General features: G+C 43.0%; 1 pseudogene across 1 annotated transcript; it reads right to left on the minus strand.

Annotated features, from left to right (window-relative positions):
- Positions 1–1,293: 1,293 nt before the first annotated feature.
- LOC144612200 (uncharacterized) lies at positions 1,294–15,715 on the minus strand (annotated as a pseudogene). The gene is made up of 5 exons (XR_013549641.1): positions 15,692–15,715; positions 12,110–12,217; positions 8,633–8,726; positions 8,293–8,412; positions 1,294–2,925 (listed from the first exon to the last, which is right to left on the minus strand). The product of XR_013549641.1 is annotated as an uncharacterized LOC144612200 (transcript).
- Positions 15,716–16,249: the final 534 nt, after the last annotated feature.

Below are 16,249 nucleotides of genomic sequence, written 5' to 3' on the forward strand. Positions count from 1 at the left end.
GGACCCGGTGGGCTGAAGGGCCTGTTTCTGCACTGTATCTCTAAACTAAACGAAACTAAGCTAAACTAAACTAAAAGGTGGTGGAGGAAGCAGATACCAATAGTGACATTTAAGAAGCTTTTTACATGGATATGGAGGGATACGAGTTGTTCAGGTAGAGATTAGTTTAACTTGGTATCATGTTTATCATATCATATCATATATATACAGCGCGGAAACAGGCCTTTTCGGCCCACCAAGTCCGCGCCGCCCAGGAGTGTGGGAGGAAACCGAAGATCTCGGAGAAAACCCACGCAGGTCACGGGGAGAACGTACCGGGGCCGCACCGGGGTCGGCTGCCTGCCCCTTTTCCGGGCCAACGTCTGTGCCCGTGTGTCCCTGGAGAGGGAACACGTGGTGTCCACGGGCCGCTGGAGGCCTTCCGTGAACGCTGGTCGCCGCGGGACGTCGAGTGTATTATTGATTAAGTTGGCAATGTATTAGTTTGATGTTTGTTTGTTTGTAAACTGCCAATATCGGCAGCCTTTGATCGTGTTACCCTTTTGTATGTTTGTTTTGTTTTCTGAACAAAAGCTTTTGTATATATTTTTAAAAAGAGACCCGGGTTTGATCCTGACTACAGGTGCTGTCTGTACGGAGTTTATATGCGCTCTCCGTAACGGCAGCTGAATCCAATCCCCTCCATTAGAGTCGGAAGACGGGTCCCGACCCGAAACATCGCCTATCCATGTCCCCCACAGATGCTGCCTGACCCGCTGAGTTACTCCGGCGCTGTGTATTTTATTTGTAATCCAGCATCTGCAGTTCCTTGTGTCTCCCCTCCATTTCCTGACGCTGCCCTCGCCCTCCCTCCCGCCCGCACTCACCAGGGTCCCACACACACACGCACTCGTCGCCCACCGCGGGAACCTCACGGCGGCCGGAGGAGCAGGGACCACGTCACAAGCGCATCGGACACAGACTGGGGAAACAGCTTGCATGAGCTGCGTGTGTATTGATGCAGCGCTGCAGAGGGTGAAGCCGGCCGGCTGAACAGAGCATAAATACTGGACGGTGCATGTGTGCAGGCGCTGCAGCGGCAGGGGTGGAGCGCCGAGCGCTGGGAAGGTTTGGTGATGAGGCAGGAGGGGATTACACAGTGACCAGCGCCGTGCGTCCACTGAGCCGCTGCACTTCCCATCAGCAACAACAGGGAACATGATGCACGGAGCTCCCAGGAGTTGATGCATTAAACATACTCCAATCACATTGATTCACAACACAATTACTTTAATAACATGAGAATAACATGAACAGATTTAGCCGGGACAACGCAGGTGCTGGTCAATCGCCTCACACACAAATATTTTAAATACAACGCAGAATAATACAAATTAAAACACATTTCGGGTCTCAAACCTCCGTTAAATAAATTACATCAACCAACACAACCAAGGATTCAATTTACAAACTCACTTTCTGCTTATACTTCGAACAACACTTTAAACGTTCAAACTCCAGTGTCAGCATTTTACTGATCACCGCTTCAAGAAATCTCACAGGAATAAAGTGAAACCTGCAGGGACCAGCAGTTTGATCAAAGTAACCGGAGCAATGAGCCCACGGCACAGAACGGTTCTCCTGACTTGCGGCAACAATAAAAGTGGCTGATTTATCAATCGCCGTGTTGATGAACAGTGCGAGAACCAGACTGCATCACAACAGCACAGTCAGAATATCCCAGTGGGGGCAGTCTATCCCAGTCGGAAGATGCAGTCTGGAGAGGGTCGGACATGCGGCAATGATACTTGTTCCTGGTCCCCAATTCACACAGGCAGTGGGAACCACGGACCCATCCCTTATACCCCAGACTTCTCCACACAAAGCATCACCATAAAGAGGGAAATACAGCAAGTGCCAATATTGATACTGACTGGAAACATAAATAATTACTCAACGTAATTCAAAAGGAAATAATTGAAATAATATAAAATAAAATAATATAAAGGAAATGATAACACTGACAATTGGTGACCTTTTACTGTTCTACACAGGCTCTCAGGTGAACAGTGAAAGCTGCTGTTTCCTTAAAAACATTCCCACACACGGGGCACGTTTCACGGCAGGTGTGAGCTTTCTGCTGATTGAGATAAGAAAAGCTCTTCCCACAGACAGAACATGTGTACGGCCTCTCTCAGGTGTGGGTCCGCTGGTGTCGGTGGAGGCTCCCTGAGTGTGCAAAGCTCTTCCCACAGACAGAACATGTGTGCGGCCTCTCTCCGGTGTGGGTCCGCTTGTGTAGGTGGAGGTGCTCTGCCCGTGCAAAGCCCTTCCCACAGACAGAACATGTGTACGGCCTCTCTCCGGTGTGGGTCCGCTGGTGTAGGTGGAGGCTCCCTGAGTGTGCAAAGCTCTTCCCACAGACAGAACATGTGTATGGCCTCTCTCCGGTGTGGGTCCGCTGGTGTTGGTGGAGGTTCCCTGCCAGTGCAAAGCCCTTCCCACAGACAGAACATGTATACGGCCTCTCTCCGGTGTGGGTCCGCTGGTGTCGGTGGAGGTACCCTGCCCATGCAAAGCCCTTCCCGCAGACAGAACATGTGTACGGCCTCTCTCCGGTGTGGGTCCGCTGGTGTCGGTGAAGGTTCCCTGCCCGCGTGAAACACTTCCCACATTCTGCACATTCATGCTGTCTCTCCGTTATTCGTCCTGGAATATCACTTGACTTCCCTATTGCCCTCCTTCCGTCAGATGGTGTGAGCGGACTCTGCTCACGTTTACTTTGTGGATCAGTGTCCACTCTGGAGGAAGAAGGTTGACCAGCTGGCGTTGGTCTGGAGGCTTCAGGATGCCTTCTTAAGTGCCTTGTAAGGTACTCCGCCGTGGTGAATGCTATAGTGCAGTGAGGGCAGGGATGACAGTCTCCTTGGGTCACGCCGTCTACCGCTGGAGAAGGAAACAGAAATGATCACTTTCAGCAAAAATCCACGCTCTGATTTGGAAGACAGATTAGTAAATGCGTCAGTGTTAATGGAGCTGCTCGGAGATGTTAATTGAAATAATTTACAGGCGTGACTAGTGAAAGATTGTGGGGAGGAGGGATTTATCAATCACCAGATGATTCTGTTAAAGACTCGAGGGGGATGGATTCTGTCTTTGATATCCCCCAAGGAACAAGGTACACGTCAGTAAGTTTTTAAGAATTCTTCTAACCCAGTGTGATCACTGGCTTGTTAAAATGGGCAAGTGAAAAGCAAAGTGCAGATATCAAATAACATCATGAGCTGGGAGTTGCTGAGGACGACAGCAGGGCAAAGGGGCTGACTGCATCTTTGTAAATGCTCAGTGATTCAGTGTGAGTTGCTCCCAGGATGTTTTGAATAAAATCAGTGCATCCACAAAGTTTTCTGACACCTGCGACATCATTCAGCACAATTCTCTGCACTTCACTATTCTGCAAATTTCTCATCCTTGCTACAACTGCTGCTTTGTTTTTGATCATAGTTTCTGACGTGCCACTTTAAACACCCGTAATTATTTTACAGTAAATTAGTTAATGTTTGATTGTGTTGAACAATCCCTGTTCCATGCGAACACTGGCCCAATCCCTGACCTCGATCTCCGTCACATTTACAAGTGCATCGGTACTACCTCCTGCACCCATCCAGAACTCATGGACTTCATTAACTTCACCACCAATTTCCATCCTGCACTCAAATTCACTTGGACCATCTTTGACACCACCCTCGCCTTTCTTGATCTCAGTCTCCATCACAGGCTGACATCTATTACAAACCCACTGACAGTCCACAACTACCTTGTCTACACTTCTTCCCACCCTGCTTCCTGCAAAGACTCCAATGGCTGCCGTGTTGAACTGTATGAATATTTATAAACATCAAGAGAAAAATCATGACCATGGAATATAATTTTGCATTTAGTAATACCAAGCATGATGTAATGCAGAGTATGTTAAACAGTGCTGTAGTGCATGGAGTCAACTCCAAGAAAAGTGTTTTGAAGGATAAAAGTAACCGTCTATTATGTGAACTTATGAAGCATTTGTAACAAGGCAGATGAATTAAGACCATTGACATAGGTGCAGGAGTAAGCCATTCGGCCCTTCGAGCCAGCACCACCATTCAATGTGATCATGGCTAATCATCCACAATCAGTTCCCTGTTCCTGTCTTCCCCCATATCCCTCGATTCCGCTAGCCCCAAGAGCTCTATCTAACTCTCTTTTGAATGCAGCCAGTGAATTGGCCTCCACTGCCTTTTGAGGCAGAGAATTCCACAAATTCACAACTCTCTGGGTGAAAATGTTTTTCCTCATCTCGGTTCTAAATGGTCTACCCCTTATTCTTAAACTGTGGTCCCTGGTTTTGGACTCCCCCAACATCATAGAAACATCTAAAATAGGTGGAGGCCATTTGGCCCTTCGAGCCATTTGGCCCTTCACAGTGCTCATGGCTGATCATCCACAATCATTAACCTGTACCTGCCGTCTCCCCATATCTCTGGATTCCACTAGCTCCAAGAGCTCTACCAAACTCTTAAATTCATTCAGTGAATTGGCCTCCATTGCCTGCTGTGGCAGAGAATTCTATAAATTCACAACTCTCTGGGTGAAAAAGTTTCTTCTCACCTCAGTTTTAAATGGCCTCCCCTTTATTTAGAATGTGTCCCCTGGTTCTGGACTCCCCCAACATTGGGAACATTTTTCCTGCATCTGCCTTGTCCAGTCCCTTTATAATTTGATGTCTCTATAAGATTCCCTCTCATCATTCTAAACTCCAGTGAATATAACCATAGTCTTTCCAATCTTTCCTCATATGAGTCCCTCCATCCCAGGGATTAACCTCGTGAACCTACACTGCACTGCCTAAATAGCAAGGACGTCCTACCTCAAATTAGGAGACAAAAACGGCACACAATACTCCAAATGTGGTCTCACCAGGGCCCTACACAACTGCATAAAGACCTCTTTACTCTTATACTCAAATCCTGTTGTTATGAAGGCCAACATGCCATAAGCTTTCTTCACAGCCTGCTGTACCTGCACGCTTACTTTCAGTGACTGGTGTACAAGGATACCAAGGTCTCGTTGCAATTCCCCTTTACCTAATCTGACACCATTGATATAATAATCGGCTTCCTTATTTTTGCCGCCAAAGTGGATAACCTCACAGTTATCTACATTATACTGCATCTGCCATGCATCTGCCCACTCACTCAACCTGTCCAATTCACCTAGCAACCTCCTAACATTATCCTCACAGTTCCCACTGCCACCCAGCTTTGTGTCATCCGCAAACGTGCTAGTGTTACTTCTACTTCCATCATCCAAATCACTTATATCGTAAATAGTTGCGGCCCCAGCACTGAGCCTTGCAGCACTCCTCTCCACTGCCTACCATTCTGAAAAGGACCCATTTATTCCTACTCTTTGCTTCCTGTCTGCCAACCAATTCTCTATCCATGTCCATACCCTACCCCCAATGCCATGTGATTTAATTTTGCTCACCAACCTCCCGTGTGGTACCTAATCAAACAACGGCTTTCTGAAAGTCTAGAAACACTACATCCACTTGCTCTCCTTCATCCATTTTACTTGTCACATCCTCAAAAAATTCCAGATGATTAGTCAAGCAGGATTTCCCCTTCATAAATCCATGCTGGCTTGGACCAATCCTTTTACCACTATCCAGATGTGCCGTTATTACCTATTTAATAATTGACTCCAGCATCTTCCCCATCACCGATGTCAGGTTAACTGGTCTATAATTCCCCGTTTCCTCTCTCGCTCCTTTCTTGAAAAGTGGGATAACATTAGCTACCCTCCAATCCTCAGGAACTGATCCTGAATATATTGAACATTGGAAATTAATCACTAATGCGTCCATGATTTCTAGAGCCACCTCCTTGAGTACCCTGGGATGCAGACCATCAAGCCCTGGGGATTTATCAGCCTTCAGTCCCATCAGTCTACCCAATCCTATTTCTCGCCTAATGCAAATTTATTTTAGTTCCTCTGACTCCCTTGATACTCTGTCCACTAGTGCATCTGGAAGATTGTTAGTGCCTTCATTAAAGAAGACAGGTCCAAAGTACCTGTTCAAATCTTCCGCCATTTCCTTGTTACCCATAATCATTTCACCCGTTTCTGCCTTCAAGGGACCCACATTTGCCTTTACTAATATTTTTCTCTTAACATACCTAAAGAAGCTTTTACTATCCTTCTTTATATTCTTGGCCAGCTTCGCTTCCTACCTCATCTTTTCAGCCCGTATTGCCCTTTTTGCCGTCTTCTGTTGTCCTTTGAAAGTTGCCCACTCCTCTGGCTTCCCGCTACTCTTTGCTATTTTATACATCTTTTCTTTTCGTTTTATTCCATCTCTAACTTCCCTTGTCAGCTACGGTTGCCTCCTACTCCCGTTAGAATCTATCTTCGCCTTTGGAATGAAATGATCCTGCATCTTCTGGATTATGCCCAGAAATTCCTGCCATTGCTGTTCCACCATCATTCCTGCTAGGATCCCTTTCTATTTCACCTTGGCCAGCTCTTCTCTCATGCCTTCATAGTCCCCTTTGTTCAACGGCAACACCGACACTTCTGATTTAACCTTCTCCCGCTCAAATTGCATATTAAAACTAATTATATTACAGTCACTACCTCCAAGCGGTTCCTTTACCTTGAGTTCCCTTATTAAATCTGTTTCAATGGACAACACAAAATCCAGAATTGCCTTCTCCCTGGTAGGCTCCAATACAAGCTGTTCAAAGAATCCATCTTGGAGGCAATCTACAAACTCCCTTTCTTAGGGTCCTGTATCATACTGATTTTCCCAGTCTGCCTGCATATTGAAATCTCTTTAACCACCCTAGCATTACCTTTGTTACATACCAATATTAACTCCTGATGCAACTTGCACCCTATATCCAGGCTACTGTACCTTTATTACTTGCCAATTTTAACTCCTGATGCAACTTGCACCCTATAACTATGCAAAAAGAAAAGAGATTTAATAAAGTATACAATGTAGAAAAGTAATTGCATGGTTTGTATCTAAACTGCACTTTACCAAATGCAAGACAAGGTTGAGTTGGCCGGACTAATATAATTTTACATGAGTGCAACTGTGATGAACAGATTTGGCTCAGGGAATCATGTGATGGAATAAGAGAGAAGGTTAATCAAAAATGTCAAAGAAAGAGAGCATTTCACAAAAGGGAAATCAAATATTTGTGTTGTCAAATTCAATCTTCATATGGAAAGGGAAAAAATGCTGAATTCGTGGGAAAATGAATTTGAAACTGAAATGAGTCTGGAAACGTTCTATCTAAGATGAATGCTGGTAATCCCAGCAAGTCAGAGAAGAATTATGGAAATAAAAACAGTGTTAGCATCTCACATTGAAGTTCCAACAAAGGGTCTTCCTCCTCAAACATTAGTTGTGTTTCTCTTTCCACAGATGATGCTGGATATCTTGTGCAACATGACAGAATTAACTGGTAGCTTTGCAATAAAGAATCATTTGGGACTCCTTGTTTAAATGACAGGAACGTACATTGATCTTATGAGTGATGAAGTGAAAACAGAACATAGAGAATTATATTGAGCCATTTACTGATATATTAAGGTCAGATTGTTTAGATTAGGAGATTAGATGGAAAGTTATGACAGTTGGCAAATAGACATCTTCAAAGACATCTTAGAGCAAGGCACCTGCAATGTTTCCAAGATTATTGCTGACAAGAAGGTAGATGGCAAAATAACTCACAAAATGACATAGATACCCACAAAATGACATAGCAGGAAAAGTTAAAAGACAAGAAGATAAAGAAAGATTAACAATTCATTGTTCTTCCCACAATGTATCACAACAGTTTGATTAATATTTTTGGTAACGTCAGTTGGTCATACTGCACATAGCCCTACATTAATAATACACAAAGCAATACTCTTACATTCACATCCTTTATGATGCCCCCAGTTACCAGGAAAGTGCCTACATAAATTGGACATGAACCACACTTTCTTTAAACAGTCACTGTCAGTTTACCGGGGAATCAATGTCAGATTCCAATGTCTGACAAAATTCCAGAAGTTAACATCAAATTTTACGGAAAGTACCAGGGATTAATGTTAAAAGAAAAAATTTCTTCATGAGTGAACACAATTTTGTGCTCTTGAACCAAAGCCCGCATTGTTCCACCATTGCACTGGCTACCAATGCACCATGCCATCACTTCAATGCTCCTAATGAAATATGGTTGCTTTGAAGAAATAAATTGGTTCCTTTGGACATACACAGGTAATCGTCATTATGGAGTTCCTGTTCTTTTGTATAGATGATCCTCTCTTTATTTCGTAAATTATAAATTATTTTGTCTGTCTGTTTGGTCGTTTCCTCGCTTGTAGATCCCAAAACTGAAAAAAGAAAGCCAAAAATAACCTAATTACATTGTTTCAAGTCAGGTAAGTGGTTGAACTGTAAAATATGGAAGTTAGTTACATAATATGCAACATGTTCTATGAGTTGAATTGAAATGACATGGTGGTAGTCAGATGGTCATTATATCATCTCCATCATTTACTGGAATGCACAGGAGTTACTCATTTTGAGTTTTACTTTTACAAACAGAATTACCTGTTGCTCTTTTGATTCTTTTCACCAACACTGTGCCTTCCTTCGTTTCCTTAGCGGCTCCTCCCAAATCTCTTTTGCCCTCCCCTGTTATGACCTGTAAAGAGACATTTTGGTGCAACCTGTGATTCATAAGGACACAAATAGATTGGCTCTACTTCTTCTCGATTATTTCTTCCATCGCATTATTAACTTGGATACTCAAATAAGCTACTAATAAAAGCAGTAACTGCCTTGTGTGCAATATTTCAGTGAACTCTCGTCTTTCATACTCTACTCTAAAAGGAAGTTTGATATTGTCAGCAAATATGGGAAAATGTGGGAACAATTGTTCCTCTTTCAACAATAAAAACTTATTTGCGAATGTTAGCACCTGACTCCAACAGCAGTGACGAAGATTTGTCTAAAAAGCAGTCATTTCTATCTTGTAGAAAATAAAATGCCAATGTAGAGCCACTCTGTTAATTCTCACATGTCCTTTATCCTGGGAATAATTTCTGTTCTTACCTTTACGACGGGCTTTCTTTTCGTATTCTTGCCTTTTGCATTCTTAAAAGGGTGCCTAAAGATTCTGACTCCTTAGGAAAAAAAGTGCCACATCAGTGCTGCTTTGGAAAAGCACAGATTGTATCTCAATAGTTTGGCAATTCTGGATATATCTAATGTTTTAGAGTTAAAAATGGAAGCAACATATCACAAAATTAAAAATTAGGAAAAGTAAATTTACATTTCATAAATAACACATTGGGAAAAACATTTCCAATTTAACAAGTATCCTACCACTCCAAAGATAAGAATAAAATCACCCTTGCACCAGATTCCATAGGCTAATAGCCAAATTGATTAGAATCAATTATAGTTGAAAAACTGCATTTAATGTGCAGTTTTGGTCTCCTAACCTGAGGAAAGACGTTCTTGCCTTAGAGGGAGTACAGAGAAGGTTCACCAGATTGATCCCTGGGATGGCGGGACTTACATATGAGGAAAGACTAGATAGACTGGGCTTGTACTCGCTGGAATTTAGAAGACTGAGGGGGGATCTTATAGAAACATATAAAATTCTTAAGGGGTTGGAGAGGCTAGATGCGGGAAGATTGTTCCCGATGTTGGGGGAGTCCAGAACCAGGGGTCACAGCTTAAGGATAAGGGGGAAGTCTTTTAGGACCGAGATGAGAAAACATTTCTTCACACAGAGTGGTGAGTCTGTGGAATTCTCTGCCACAGAAGGTAGTTGAGGCCAGTTCATTGGCTATATTTAAGAGGGAGTTAGATGTGGCCCTTTTTGCTAAAGGGATCAGGGGGTATGGAGAGAAGGCAGGTACAGGCTACTGAGCTGAATGATCAGCCATGATCATATTGAATGGCGGTGCAGGCTCGAAGGGCCGAATGGCCTACTCCTGCACCTATTTTCTATGCTTCTATGTTTCTAATATTTCAAACAGATTTAAATTACGTTTTGCATTTTTTGTCAGAAGTTTAGGTGTCGAATCCTCATCTGATTCGCTAGATTCGTAGACTTGGGTTTGACGCCTTCTCCTCCGATTTGTCATGAATTCTGGCTTTGGTACATCCAATCCTGTGAAAAATAAAAATGCTCATCATCTGTTATGGCCAACTTCAAGTATTTATCTTCACTGAACTTAACAGTGCAAATATCTGTGGAAATATCACTTTGCAATGTTATCATTATTTCCTCCAGAGTATTCATGCTATTATTCAATTGTCACGTCTATTTGACAAAGACAGCAAACAACCTTACAATTATTTTTCAGAGTTAAAGAAAAATCAACCAGCATGAAGAGTATGACGGATGAGAATGTGTATATTTCCAGGTCAGAAATCGCAATGACCACTCATCCCTGTAGTAAGTGAAATCAATCAGAATTCTTCTTTCCATTCATCCAGGTTTAAAGTAATGGCTTATTCTAGCTGCCTGTACTCACAGTGACACTTTGTGCCATGGTTGAGTAAATGGATTGAATAATGAACAACTAGGGCAACCCACCTCTTCATTAATGGGAACATTGACCTTTGTCCAATTTCTGATTTCAGGACTGTGACAAGTTGCAACATCAAAAAGCATAACTGTGCCCCAATGTCTATGGGTTTGTGCTATCCATGGTCACCATCTTCTGAATGACATAAAGCTTTGGTATTGATTGTAAAGTTAGTTCAATTTGAAATCAATGATGGAATTTTTGAATGTTGGTAAGGAACCTCTCCTGGAGGAAATAGTCATTAAAAGCAAAACTGTACATATCCTGCTGCCAATAATCTGGGACTAATCACAAGTCTGCTGGGTGTACTCATTTCATCAAAAGTTATAAGACAAATCTTACGGTTTGACACACGTAACCTGCCTGATATATTATTATTAACTCCTGCCTGATATATTAATGCCTTGCAAAGTCAATAAATTTGCAAGGCATTAATATATCAGGCAGGAGTTTCTCCTTTGGGACCTTTCAAATTTTCCAATGACCAGTGGGCACAGCGGTTAAGTTGCTGCCTTACAGCGAATGCAGCGCCGGAGACTCGGGTTCGATCCCGACTACAGGTGGTGTCTGTACAGAATTTGTACATTCTCCCCGTGACCTGCGTAGGTTTTCTCCAAGATCTTCAGTTTCCTCCCACACTCCAAAGATGTACAGGTATGTAGGTTAATTGGCTTGGTAAATGTAAAAATAAATTGTTCCTAGAAGTGTATAGGAAAGTGTTAATACGGGGATCGCTGGTCGGCGCGGACCCAGTGGGCCGAAAGGGCCTGTTTCCACACTGTATCTCAAAAACGAACTAAAAAAGTGTGTGTGCACATAAAAATGAGGGCAGGAACAGATACCGCAACATTTAATTCTAAACATTATCTTTCAGACATTTGTTTATTAATTGAAAGATTGAGGGCATCACAGGCAGAGCTGGCATTTCTTGTTCTTTCCAAATTGCCCCTTGTGTGACATGGTGCAGAATGTGGAGGTTGTGGTGCTCCCAAGCACCCATTGCCCTCAACCTTTATGATGTAGAGGCTGCAGGTTTGGGACATGTTGTTATAGAAGTCTTACCACAAAGACTCCAGTGCATTATGGAGATAGTAAACAGTGCATTTCAGGTTGGAGAGACCAGTGTACTTTGGAATGAAGAGTGCCAGGCTTCTTGAGTGTTGTGGATGATCTCTTCCAGGGATGTTGAGATAATTTCAATGTCCACATTGATATCCCTTGTTTATTGGCAATCCCTTGGTGTAGAGGATCACTACTCCCATTCCAGCTCTGTCAGTTTTGAGAGAACTAATTCTTTAGGTCTTGGAGTAACCTAAAGACTCTGCTGCTGATGTCTATATGAGTGAATGGCTTATGAGGTTGGGATCGTGATATTTTTGAGACTCTTTGATTTCCTGAAGAGGTCAAAAGGCCTTCCAGGTGGTCCTCCTCCATCTTGAACAGCCACAGATCAAGGATTCCCACAAATTAATTATGCTGTTACATTTTCATAAAGGGCAGCCATAAAGCATTTTGTGCATTCTGCAAGATCTGGAGCCTTGATGCCACTCTGTTCATCTGGGAGAAACCAATGCCTATGGTTTACGTAATCCTGTCAATTAATTTGCAGAATTTTACAAAGAGAGCAGTTGGTTTATGTTTATTGTTGTCACGTGTTTGCAATACTGGGAAAAGCTTTAACTTGCATGCTATCCAATCAAATCACATAATACATCACAAGTAGAAAAGGTAGAGTGAAGGGAAAGATGGCAGACTGCAAAATATATTTCTCAGTATTGTCATGCAACAGTTCCAGAGAAAATGAACTAGGTTGGAGAATCGGGACTGTATCTAGCTTATCGAAGGACCATTCAGTAGTCTGTTAACTGTGGGGAACAGTGGCTGTTGTTTCAATGAGATTGGTCCACAAAGAATTGTTGGTAATCTTACGCCCAAGAATCCTTTGAACTTTGGCACTATTGATGATGATTGGGGCATGTATTCTATCCTGAAGTCGAGAACTAGCTTTTCATCTTGTGACATTGAAGGGGATGTTGTTAATTTGACACTAAGTTACAAGGTACTCTTTCTCCTTCCTGTACTCTGTCTCCTCATTGTTCATGACCAGACAGCGGTGTCATCTGCAAACTTATAGATGCGTCATTAATGACACATTTGATTAAGCATCGACAAACTTGTGGAGCCTGTTGCAAGTAGTACCTGTCTCTGGGACATTAAGGAGAGCAGGAATTACTGTTGCACAGTGGACCAAACAGTTAGTCTCAGATTGGAGTCTGTATCTTCAATTACTCATTCCTTCACACAACAGAAATCACTGCCTGTGTTTTCCTCCAATGGGTTTTTCCAGACATATGGAAATATATTCCCATTTTCCAAGGCTCATTATGGAAATGTTTTGCAGGAGTGTGCTGTACTTGAGGGAGCAGTGACATGTTAAGAGAGGAACTTCAAGGATAAAACACAAAGTGTTGGAATAACTCAGTCTCTGGCATGCACAAGTGATGACACAGGTTTGTTTGATCCCGATCCCAATTTTTCCAAATTATGTCAAGTTTATTGTTGTATGCATGTACGATGTAGATACAATGAAAGGCTACTTTGCAGAAGCATAACAGGTTTAGAGACGGATATACATAAAACTAATTATGTAGAAATTCTGTAAGACTGCTGCGAGAAGACTGTGCAACTCTACAAGACATCAGTCAAATTACGTTGTTATGAAAAGTCTATGGTTGTGCAATAAGAATCACGGTTGCATTAGGATTGCACATATGGTTTCAAGAATACAGTTGTCAGAAAGTAGCAGATCCTGATCCTGGTGGTGAGACTTCAGGCTTCAGTATCTCCTACCTGATTGTAGCAGCAAGATGAGAGAACAGCCCGGATGAATGGGAACCTTGATGACCAATGTCGCCTTCTTGTCGCGTTCTCATGTAGATGCTATTGATGGTGGGGAGGTGTGTGCCTGTGATGGACTGGGTCGAGTCCACCACACCATGCAGCCTCTTGCATTCCTCTGCATTGGATTGCCTTAGCAGGCCATGATGCAACCAGTCAGGATACTTTCTACAGTACATCTGCACAAGTTTGTTAAGAGTTCAGCTGGAGGTTATTGTTGCAGCACCACTCAACCAATTTCCCTCTCTCTCACATCCAGTTGCAAAGGAAGGCACAGAGAACCAGGTACTGGGCCTTACTGGTAATTTGGAGGGGATGATAGTGTTGAATGCCAAGCCGTAGTTGATGAATAGCTGTCTGACATGTATTCTCGGTGGTCTACAGCAGATGCAGAGCTAGTGAGATGGCATCTACTTTTGACCAGCTTTGACAGTTCACAAACTGAAGTGGATCCAAGTCATAGAACATAGAAAATAGATGCTGGAGGAGGTCATTTGGCCCTTCGAGCCAGCACCGCCATTCATTGTGATCATGGCTGATCATCTACAATCAGTAACCTGTGCCTGCCTTCTCCCCCATATCCCTTGATTCCACTATCCCCTAGAGCTCTGTCTAACATTTGTGAGGCAAGAGTGGATTTGCACCCTAGCCAACCTTTGTAGGAACTTTATTACCGTGAATCTGAGTGCTACCAGATGGAAGTCAGTGAGGTAGATCACAGTGGCCTTATTAAACATGGGAACGATAGATCCAATGTTGGATCAGGTGGGAACCTTGACCACAGATGCAAGAGGTTGAGGATATTCCTGAATTCTCAAAGTAGTTACTCGACACAGGTTTTTCGTACTTAGCCATGAACACTGTCTGGACTGGATGCTTGAAGTGAACTCACTTTCTTGAAGGAAAATCTGCCAATGACTTCAGAGACCGAGATCACAAGGAAGAGCCAACAGCAAATATGTTATCAAAGAACAGGAATGTTCAATATCCTCAGACATATTGTCAAAGTATACCTGTGGAGTGAAATGGTGAAAAGGAAGGATCTCACCAAGGACCTGGTCTGTCTCAGAAACCACAGATCTATTTAGTTTTCATGTGGGAAAAAAAATTTCATGTCAGCATGCATCATTAGAAAAGGGCAAAAAGGGAAAAAAAAGTGGACAAAATTTTGTACAAACCAACAGCAAGCATGGCTTCATAATTCCGCTTCACGTTCTTATAACGGAGCTTCTCCCAGTCACTTATTTCTTCAAACTCTTCCTTGGAAAAATAGCCAGCAATGTCTTTGAACTTGTCAGCATCCTGGAAAAACAAACATTGTATCTGATTCACTTTGGTGCATAATCTGTAATCATCAGATATTAATTCCAAAACAGATTTTGAAAATATAATTTAAAAAATTTAATACAGGACAATTCCAGGATAAAGAATCACAACTTAAAATTAAAGGGTAACTTCTTCAGGATAGAAATTAGATATTTCTTCACGCAGAATATAGTGAGTTTTTTTCTACGGTTGAAAGAAATCAGCTGTTAATTACATTCCAGGAAGATCAACACATTATTGATTCCAAGAAGTAATAAACCATATCACAGTAAGAGAGGAAACTGCATTTATAGTGCAGGTCTGGCATGATCTGCCTGAAAGGTCCAGACCCAAAATGTTGCCTGTCAAGATTCAAGATTGCAGCTTCCAGCCAACAGACATTAGTGTCTACATTTCTGGCAATGAAGACAGTGACAATCATGGACTTCCCCCACACTGAAGTCAGGAGCAGCACACAGTGGCTCCTGCAAAACCACTATTGTAAAAAAAAAAAAATTGCCCGAGATAATAATCAGCAAGTCAGGCAGCATCTGTGGAGGTAGAAACGGAGTCAATATTTCAGGTTAATATTCTTTCCTCACAGCTGGGGAAAGTTGCCAGATGGAGACAGACAACTAGAAGGGTGAGGGAGATGGTCTGAATGGCCTCCCAGATCAATATTAATGTCAGTGATCCACTTCAGAGCCCAGGGAGCTCATCCACTCCTCATAGACACCAATTCCTGGGGGTGGTGATGATCTGTGAAGGAGCAGCAGCATTTTCCCCGTTCCCAGGCTCCCAAGAGGACATTTATCTGGCATCTTCTGCCCACTCTCCAAGTCAAAGCTCCCTGGAGTCTCACCTCTGAGCCCCGCATCCCAGACATGGTCTTATCTCCTTCAGCAGCACCTCGGTCTCCCTTCCTGAGCTCAGCCACTCACTTCACAGCTCACCTCGACTAAATCTCACCTCGGCAACACCCCACCTCGACTAAACCCACCTTCACTAAACCCCACCTCGACTAAATCGCACCTCGGCAACACCCCACCTCGACGAAACCCCACCTCGGCTAAACCTGACACCTCGACTAAATCCTCGCCTTGACTAAACTTTACCTCACTAAACGTCGCCCCTCAACTAAACACACCTCACTACTATATTTCACCTCACACCTAAACCCCTCACCTCCACTAAACCTCACACCTCACGACTAATCTTCTTCTCACTCTTAAACCTCACCTCGACTAAACTTTTCCCTCGACTAAACTTTAACTCAAACCTCACTAAACCCTACCTCACTAAACCGCCTTGGCTAAACCCCACCTCACCTCAACTAAACCTCACCTCGTCTAAACCTCGCCTCAACTAAATCTCAATTAACTAAATTTCACTAAACCTTAAAACTCACTGAATCTCATCT

Source organism: Rhinoraja longicauda, chromosome 43 (assembly GCF_053455715.1).
Source record: "Rhinoraja longicauda isolate Sanriku21f chromosome 43, sRhiLon1.1, whole genome shotgun sequence".
NCBI lineage: Eukaryota > Metazoa > Chordata > Chondrichthyes > Rajiformes > Arhynchobatidae > Rhinoraja > Rhinoraja longicauda.